This window comes from Brassica napus, chromosome C1 (assembly GCF_020379485.1).
Source record: "Brassica napus cultivar Da-Ae chromosome C1, Da-Ae, whole genome shotgun sequence".
In the NCBI taxonomy this organism is placed as follows: Eukaryota; Viridiplantae; Streptophyta; class Magnoliopsida; order Brassicales; family Brassicaceae; genus Brassica; species Brassica napus.
Genome location: NC_063444.1, coordinates 16,779,823 through 16,790,630, shown reverse-complemented (window position 1 = coordinate 16,790,630; position 10,808 = coordinate 16,779,823).

Here is a 10,808-nt window from a genome sequence, read left to right as displayed (position 1 = left end):
AAATATTTTAAAATATGTTTTAAAAAAGAAAAATTCATTTCTATTTCTAATTCAAAAAATAAAAAAATATCTTATCTTTTAACACATAAATTATGACTTATTTCATATGTGATTTTTTTTTAGTTTAGACCAATTAAAAGTCAAACTTTTAAATACTTTTACCATGTAATACGATTAATTTACACATCCCTTCATAGATGAAACAATTTATCTTTATTCATATCGTATATATAAGACTTTAGTTTATTTTTTCCGTGTATTCTCATGAGTTAAAAACCAATTATGTTTATTATTTAAACAGTTATACTAAATTAGTTTAATTAATCACTATATACCAAATTCTCTATTATGTAGGTTCAATTTAATTTAATTTCCACAAATATTTTAAATTTAGAAATAAAAAAATTTATGTAAATCAGTAATGTTACATAATAATGTTTTCAAAATAATTTTTTTTATAAAATACAAAAGTTATAAATTTTATAGTAATAATATTATAAGCCACACAAATATTATCATAAAATTAGATTATATACAACACAAATTTATATAATTATTGATATATTTTGTTGAATAATCTAAAATATTTTAGTATAAAAGAAAACTCGCACGATCGTGCGGGTCAAGATCTAGTATTCTATCAAAATAGAATTCATGACTTCATTCACGTGTAACTTTTATTTAGACCATTGTTTTGATATTTTTGATATTTTTTCAAACGTAGTTCCTTAATGTTAGTAAAATAGTATATTTTTAACTACTTTAATCAAAATATGTTTTCATATCTTTTTATTTTAAATATATATTTAAAAAATCTAACAAATATGTTGAAAAAGATTATAACAAGATCTTAGGTTTCAAAAAATTTATATTAATATTTCAATAATTTTATAATTAGTAATGAAATACTATTATACATTAATATATATAATGTAAAAATTAAAATATTATCCTGTTTTATTTATTTATAGTTATAATCTATCGTGTGTTCAAAAAAAAAGTTATAATCTATCATATTAAGAGAAAACCATTACACTGAACTAAATACTATAAAATTATATTAAATTGATAAGCTAATATATTTATTTTCAAAAGTATAAAGAAATTGTGCTAAAATATATAATATGTTGGCCGAACAGGTAAAATATATAATATGTTGGCCGAACAGGTTAACATTAGCATGTATAAAAAATAACTTATCTTAAACTTTCATATATACAATAATCTATTATCTAGAATGAATAAACATAAAAATTGCTAAAGGTAATCCATCACTTTGAATTACGGATCATAATCTAGCATAAATTAAATACAAAATAATGTTTAAATACGTTGTTTCAAGCATATGCTAATTCGTTTAACATTTAAAATAAGACAAATATGTTTATCAGTTGCAGAGGCTCAAAACGGTAGTATGTTTTGTCAGTTGTAGAGGCTCTGTGCGGAGAAGAGTCAGAAGAGTCCGATGATGTAGTGGATGATCCCGATTATGATCCACTTCAAGATTTTCTTGAACAAGGTTCTATCTTTATGATCCTTTTTCTATATATGTTCAATCTTCATCCCTGATTTCAGATGACAGAAGCACACAATCCTTTTCTTGGAGAAATCGCTGGTGGCTCCTTACTCCAGGTAATTTCTCGGAACACACACACTTAAGTATGTTTTTGTGAACTCACTGTACAAACCTTGTTCCAGAGTGTTTTAATGTTTACAAGAAGAAGGTGATACGTGACTACGGTTAGATAGATTAGGATATTTTACATTAAGAGTTTTGGTAATTTACTATTTAATAATTGGTTTTGAAGTTTTCCTTTTTATATTAGTTTAAGAGTTTTCCATTTTTTACAAAGTTGTATCCTATATAAGGGTTTCATATCATTAATAATAAACAAGCTTCCAAGAATTAACTTAATCTCTAAGAGAGATTAGGTTAAAAAGAAGTAAGCTTTTTGGTGCATATCAACTTGGTATCAGAGCCGAACGATCTGATGGGAAAAAAGATTCCTTGAAACCGATGTTTGTGTCTATGATTCACGATGTGACAACATTATTGTACAACTTGGTGAGATGATGGAGACAATCAAGAACATTCAAGCGATGTTGAAGCAAGAGAATATGAAAAAAAAAAACAAGCAGAGTTGGAGACGACTATTTTGAAGAAAAGCCTATAATAATTGTAATTTCGGAGCCAGCGGAGTCTAACCTCATATAGTCAAAGACATTGCAGCCAGATTCATCATTGGTTGTATTACAATCTAACAACATACTCGTGTTAGAATCTGAACAATCTCTAAACTTTGAAAAGCAACGATAGCACCAATTGTGGTAAAATCTAGCTTCCTAATGGAATCAAACAACATAGAGTCAGAGAAGTGGTTGCTACCATATGGCTGTCTAGATACCATTAGTTGGAGCTTGAGGACAAACTCCGAATGGAAGAGGGGAATAATGATACATGACTACGGTTAGATAGATTGCGATATTTTACATTAAGAGTTTTTGTAATTTACTATTTAACTAGGTGTTTTTCTGCACCATGTGCAGTAAGAAATTTTTTAAATCTAACTTATATTTAAAAATAAAATTTATTAAATATTACTCCCTCCGTTTCATTTTACTTGTCTTTCTAGGTTTATGCACACGGATTAAGAAAATATATGATTTTGTATATTTCCAAAACAAAAACACAATTACCTATACACCTAACCATATTTCAACCAATAGAAAAATAAAGTGGAGAATCTTTTTAATAAATTTTGCATTGAAACTCTAAAACGACACTTATTTTGAAACGAAATTTTTTTCGTACAACGACAATTAAATCGAAACGGAGGGAGTATAGATTTTATTATTTTCTTACTAATATTTAATATAGATCTGATATATATTAAATTAATTTGTATAAAACTAATAAAAATGATATAAAATTGTATAATTATCAAAAATTTAGCCTAAACAATATTTATAAAATTTGTAGATATATAAGAAACTAATAGCCTAAACAATATTTATAAAATTTGTAGATATATAAAAAATTAATGATCTTACGATTAGATATTTAATTTTTTTAAGAAAATTGTAGAAATTTTTGAAAGTTTTGATAATACAAATTGTATAATTATACAAAAGTAATAATATTTCAAAATTTGAAATGTTATATATGAATATATTTATTTTATAGATGATGTATGTGCTATTAAGTTTACAAAAAAGAAATATCAATATTAAATATAATATATGAATTATTATCATATTCTAATAAGTTTGTCAAAAATATAAATCAACATTAAATAAAATTATCCATGCCATATTTTTTCGGAAGCCATGTCATCAATTTCAGTAGCCATGTCATATTTGTTTTGTGAGACTGGTTGTAGAAAGGACATGTGGCAAAATCACTTCGCAAATATAGTCTTGGGGATAATTGGTTTTGAAGTTTCATTATATTAGTTTAAGAGTTTTCCATTTTTTTCAAAGTTGTATCCCTATCCAAGAATTAATTTAATCTTTCAGAGAGATTAGGTTAAAAGGAAATAGGCTTTTCGGTTCATATGAGAAGGTTGAGCTGGCCAACGTTGAACTATCCAATCTCATTGCTGCTCTCGGAGACAAAAGCTACATAGGCATTTTAAGTGCTCTCGCACGTCTAAATTTTTGAAAAAAAAGCATGAGATGGTTATAGAGTCATTCAGATGTGTTCATCTCGATTATAGCCAGATAAGACTTCAGGAACGATCAAAGAGAAACTTTCTGCAATAGCACCCGCGCCTGAACAGTACCTTTGGCAGCAGAAAGAGGAAAGGGTCCGAGAGTTTTCTGGTGTACAATCGCAGATTCAGAGGATATGTTAGGAGATTGCTGGCGGCTTGAACAATGGACCTCTTGTGGTCTATGAGTCTGACTTGTCCCTCAAGAGATTAGATGACTTCAAGAGTAAAGTCCAAGAGCTCCAGAAATTATTAGTTGTCGCCTATATGTTTGCTTTCAGACCAGAACTAAACACTGCGCTTTGTGTTTGGACAGAGTGATAGGTTGAACAAGGTGCTGGAGTTTGCGAGCACAGTGCATCTATGTGCCGTTCTTGGTTTAGATTTCTTGACCACGATCACTGAAGTTCATCCGAGCTTAGATGGTGTTCAAAACAAGAGCATTAGCAATGAAACTCTTTCAAGGTTGGCCGAGACTGTCTTGACTCCTAAAGAGGATAAGAATCAAAGACGCAAAAAGGTTAGTCGAAATCATGGTCCTTGACATATGTTGCAGTTTGAACTTTAGTAATGAATCGTGGTTTCTGTGAAGCTTCAGGAGCTAGCTGCTCAGCTAGCTGATCTTGGACACTCCTGATGAGGAAAGGGAGCTTTTTGACCGTGTAACATGTCAGCTTCAGCTCATGAAGTGACCGTCTCTGGTGCTCTCGCACTTGATCTGATCGAGCAGGTATTGTGAATTTAGATATATATATATATATATCGATCAACCAATGCTTGTAAGTAACTGTTTGTTTAAAAAAACTTGAAAGGCTGAGGAAATATATGCTCTCTGCTACAAAAGAGAGCTGTCTATTACAAAAGTTAATACTTTTTATCTTAAAAGAGTGTACCGTAACTTATCTTTAAAGTGCAGGCAGAAAACGTTACTCTCTTGCATTCCTGGACAAAATATCTTCACTCCAGTGGCTTGTGGTGAAAAGTTCGAAAACGATCAGGTGAGCCTTCACTTTCCTGTTGCTTGGGAACTGATGGATGTGTAAGATAGATGTGGCTCGTTGAGACCTGAAGGTTTCCTTAGGAAACTCATGTCTTTAAGTAAGCCAATGCACTGCATGATCGATTGATCCTATGACAGGCAATATTAGAATGATAGAATGTTGGTCAAAGATGTCAGCCGCTTTATTGAACATTTAGGATCTAATCACTTTATTAAGCCATCGTTCTAATGTTGTTCGTCAGGAACTAGCGAACTCCATGGATGCTATAGAGAAAATACGTGTGCAGCAAAGGCATGAGGAACTCCATTCCAATGAAACCTCCCAACTTAACAAGTTTGTCTTCGGTTTAGATATTTCCATTTGTTTGTTATCGGTTCAGATAGACAAGTAGCTTTCCTAAACCGATATTACATTTGTACAGAAACAAACCCAACATTTAGTACCGAAATTCATAAAAATGTGACATCAGACTTCGTTCCCACGTGACATGCATACATTCCACTATTTTCTTAATACTATATTAAACATTAATGAAATATCAATAAGAATCTGTAATTGGTGTACCTGCTGGTATAACTCGGTACGCATTATGGTGTCAACAATAGTACTATAGTGTTCACTGTTATGATCAAAATCGGTCACGACGGAATCAATGTCAGAAAGTTCTCAAAAAAAATATTTCTCTTTAAAAAGAAAGAGATAATAGTTAAAAAAAAATAACGAAAAACCGAAATTGAGTTTCATATGAATTCTGAAAAGGATTCATACGATGCCCACGAGAAAGGTTACTCAAATCCTCGGACAAATGGATCCTGGACGTCGAAACCACGAAACGAGCATAAGGCTCGATCAACCCGGATGCACGTCCAACTCGCCCCAGTGGCGAGTTAGACCGAACAAGCAGTCCAACTCCCCGCTCTGCGAGTTGGACCGAACGAGCAGTCCAACTCGCCCGTTCGGCGAGTTAGATCAACTAGTTTGTCTACCTTCATCCCGTCCTCGTAGCTCCCTCCTATACAATTATGCTGCAGTCCTTCCTCTGCCCTCAATGCCACTCGTGTGGTCGATCACGGCATCCTAAACCAGCACATCCTTCTGGTGTATCTGATACATGGAAACAGCGTATAAAGAAACGTGGAGAAAGAAGAGGCAGTCTATTAGTTAGTTCGAGTTTGTTGGAGTGATACCAACAACTGCCAATGAGTAATTGACATGTTTAATATTCTGTTTTTCACATTTTTAGATTCATTCAGAATAAATTCTGCAAAGGTGATGTGTATATATAAAATGTCTAACATGTGATTTGGAAACTTTAAATATGATTTCAGCTTATTCTTTTTTTGACTAATGATTTAAAATTTGTTGGTTGGGAAATAATGGTTACGTCTGGTATCTATCTATATCTATATATATAAAAAGATGTTTCCTTCTCTCACATGATGCCACATGAGATCCATGTCACAAAGTCGAGCAACTCGCACTGACACGTGTCCAAGAAAAGTGAAACTCAGTGTTTCATTTAATTTAGTTCTGGATGGGTTTCGATCATTAATGTGTTGGGTTGTTGCTTTTGAAGCTGTGTCCGGCCCGGGTAGATGGAGTCCGCTCTCCAACCCTAATTTTGTTTGATCGAAGAGTTGAAGATCTTCTCATCTTCTCGTGGGACGGCGACGTCTGGGCTCCTTATCGCCATCTGAAACGGTCCGAGCTGTGACACCGTGTTTAATCCCATTCAATGCGTCATTTAGATCTGCAGCAAGACGGTGTATAATCTATATAAATATATGTGAGTATTTCTCATCTTCATCACATCCTCTCTTCATATCTATCACAATATACTGGGTTTTTTCCTCTTGACTTGAAATCCGGCAAGTGTTCTCCGTTGTCGAGGGTATGCTTCTGCCATATTACAAAGTTGATTTTTTATTTTTTACGTCATGAGGTGCGTAAGAGTACTTCCATAACACCGTCCTACGGTCACATATGAGGTGCGTAAGAGTTACTCACATATATTTATATAGATTATACACCATCTTGCTGCAGATCTAAATGACGCATTGAATAGGATTAAACACGGTGTCACAGCTCGGACCATTTCAGATGGCGAGAAGGAGCCCAGACGTCGCCATCCCACGAGAAGGTGAGAAGATCTTCAACTCTTCGATCGAACAAAATTAGGGTTGGAGAGCGGACTCCATCTACCCGGGCCTGACACAGCTTCAAAAGCAACAGCCCAACACATTAATGATCGAAACCCATCCGGAACTAAATGAAATGAAACGCTGAGTTTCAATTTTCTTGGACACGTGTCAGTGCGAGGTTGCTCGACTTTGTGACATGGATCCCATGTGGCATCATGTGAGAGAAGGAAACATCTTTATATATATATAGATAGATATGTGAGTATTTCTCATCTTCAACACATCCTCTATTCATATCTATCACAATATACTGGGTTTTTTCCTCTTGACTTGAAATCCGGCAAGTGTTCTCCGTTGTCGAGGGTATGCTTCTGCCATATTACAAAGTTGATTTTTTTATTTTTTGCGTTTTGTTCATGAGAGTAGTGATTTCACCGGCTAAATTCTTTTGATTTGTTTTTCACGGTTTTGTTCATGAGCACCGTTATTTAACCGGTTAAATTCTTTAGAATATATGTTTTTCTTAAACATTTTTCACCGTTGTAATACTGGTCATATTATCTTCTTCCGAGAGATTTATGTTTTTTCTGTGTTGCGTAGGTACGTGAGAAACAATAGTCTCATGTCTTTGTAATTGAAACAACTATTGTTTCTCTTCTTTGATACGTGTTGTTTTGTTGTTTTAGGACTGTTAATTCACGTGGTTTTGAATTTGTTCGATTTAAGTATTCGTTAGAGCATGTTTATTGAAGGTCTCTTAGGTTGGGTCTCTTAGGGTAATAAAAGATACGGTCTCTTAGCTTTTAACTAAAAAAGCTAAGAGACGTCTCTTAAATAAGATATTTAAGAGACGTCTCTTAGCTTTTTAGTTAAAAGCTTAGAGACCGTATCTTATATTATGCTAAGAGACTCAACCTAAGAGACCTGCAATAAACATGCTCTTAGATCATTTCTCTTTTCAAAACTTTGTTCCTCACATTGGTTTTGTTGGTTTTCTCAGGGCTGTGTTTGATCCAATGGAAGGATTATAATCGGTTTAGGCGCAAGAGATCTATGGAATGACCCGAGAAAGCAAAATCATGGAGCATCAAGGATCAGATTTGATGTGGGGGGTGGGGTGAGCTTATGGCTCAAGAAATCTGTTCTTCTTGTCGCCAACTCATTAACACATATCTTAGCATATGTTGCATGTCTGATCTTGGAGTCATTGTTGAGATTCAGCATGTTGGAAAGTTGTCTACTTGGATATACCCATCATCACTCGAATGTTTGTTATCAGCAACGATGAACAGCATCAACACATCGACGGAACACGATGACGGAATCTCTGTGCTTTTCTCAAATTTTTATACTCTTTGGAGCTTTGGTAGTCTCATCGGCAGAGTCTGAAAACAAAGAGATGACGACAGAGACAACAATAAAGCCAATTCTTTGAAGAGAAACAGAGACAGGACATGAAGACACTTCCGTATTTTTTCCCCACCTTATGGAGGGTCAAACCAGAAATTAGCAAGGCGGGGACAAATTGGAAAACCCAATGAAATCATAGCAGAACATTTGTCTTTAAGAGCTGAGACAATGAATCTTGAAACTCTAATAGAGGACTGGGTTAGACCATCATGCAACCTCTTATTACATTATTGCTAGCTTAACATATCTATCCGGGTGGGCATTAGGCATTCAATGACTAATATTAAACCAAGCTAGCGGCACCGAAGATAAGTGGAACCTGTCCAGCATAGATGTCCAAATGACAGCTAGCTAAAACAATTCCATTTCTCACATTTGTTCAAAACAATTCATTAATCAATATCTGTTAACTTATACATTCTCTCACTAAATATTCACATTTATATCAATGATTTTTCATAGGAGTACTTCATATTCTAACCAGAAACAAATCAATCATAGGTCCACACACTTGAAAAAGATTTGTTCAACCACACCTCAACCGTAAATTTACAATATAAACAACAAAGAACTAATGATAAATATTAAAATTAATGTTATCCAAGTAATATGATCTTTACATATGTTAAATATATTAAAAACTCGCTATTAGAATAAGTAAAGTAAAGAAATATAAGTTAGTATTATAACACTACGGTGTAACTAAAATTTTCAATTGATTAATTCAGCTATTTTGTTTTAAAATGATTTATTTTAATTAGTGAACAGCTTTCAAAATATTAGATCATCAAATAATTGCTGTTTATTTTTTGTATCAATTTTTAAAAAATCCAGTGGTACACAAAATTGAAAATTAATTTATATTTTCGTTTAAATAATAGTTATAAAAAATAAAAATATCAGTAAATTCTATCAAACACAATTATTATATATTTATCGTTTTTAATGCTTGCAGTTTCAAAATAATATTCTTCTTAATCTCATAATTAAATAGAATATTTTATAAATTATGTTTTCATGTTTTTAAGAGAATGTAAGGTATATTTATGATATGTAAAAAAATAATTAAAACAGTAAAAATAATGTTACAAGAGTACACTTAAGTTATAACTACTCATTAAAATTGAAAATATTTAATCGAAAGAGATTCTTTGAAGTTTTTGTTTTCAGAAATATTTACAGTAACAGTAGTGTAACTAATTGTTATTTCAAATAATATAATTAAAGATGTTAATATTATAATTAATTATATTTCATGGAACATAAACAAATGCGGATCCAGTTATAAGTATCTTTCAAATAAATTTCAAATCTAAATTATTTTAAACATTAAGTAAATAGTAAAATGATATAGAGTAGTATTTTGTGTTTTTAAGTAAATATTTTAGTTTGATTCTTTTATATGATCAAAATATGATTCATTTTGTTTAACAATTATTCTTTTGCTGATTTTGTAGTGATCTATAACGAGAGAATAAGTGATACGTATTTTATAAAAATAGAAGACAAATCATCTATCACGCATTTTACTTTAACTGCAACGATTTTGAGGTTCAATTGACTGAAATTCTATATAAAACAATTTTACATAAATAATGTCTCATAGAAAATATATAATTGTATTTTTGAAATTAAAAAATTCACGTCAAATATTTAATAAATCCATTTGCCGCGCGAATAGGCTCTACTATCTTCTTATATAATAAAGTTGACTTACCTCCCTCCTATGCGTCCACGTCATCTCGGGGAGGTAGGGACTTTTTTTTCGCCACGTCAGCTGCTCCTTTAAAATGAGTTGTTTGTGAAAAACGCAAGTGATTTTGGCTGCGTAACTTTTATTTGCCCGATTTTTCAGGCCCACGTTAGAGTTACTCTTTCGTTGCATTAGGTCTTCACTTCGACGGAGGCGGTCACGCTTGCGCTTCCCTTTCATCTTCCCAATCACGTTAGGCTCACCTGAAATGTCAATCAATAACGTTATCTCATTACACAACTACATCGTCTCCAATTCTTCTTTAATTTCTCATTTAGTCTCGCGGATGCATATATATACAAACCAAAATAGAGACGAAATCCTATTCATTTCGACCGTGGCGTCTTCTCAAGTTCATTTCTTGGAGCGTAAGGCCAGCCGTTGCAAGCAGATGGTTCACATCAGACTCCTGCGATTTTAGGAAAACCGGAATGTCAAGAAAGATGGGGAGATGATGGGAGTTGACATGTTCCTTATAGATGTGAAGGTATGTCTTCTGTTTCTTACAATTATTAGTTTAGGATTTCGACCTTTTCATGTTTTTGATAACTGATTCATTCTTTCCCTTTTTAGGCAACGCTCATTCAGTCCTCAATCAATTATCATAGACTTAACACATACAAACACCTTTTGAATGAATGCTCACTTTATGAGCTCATTGTTTTGTGATGCTCTTGTCGCTGTTAGATTCACTGAACAAACATGAGGAACACATTCTCTCGAAAGCCCAGACTTCATGGCCACCTCTCACCAGGTACTATCTCCTTGATGAACATGTACCTTTATATTAAAC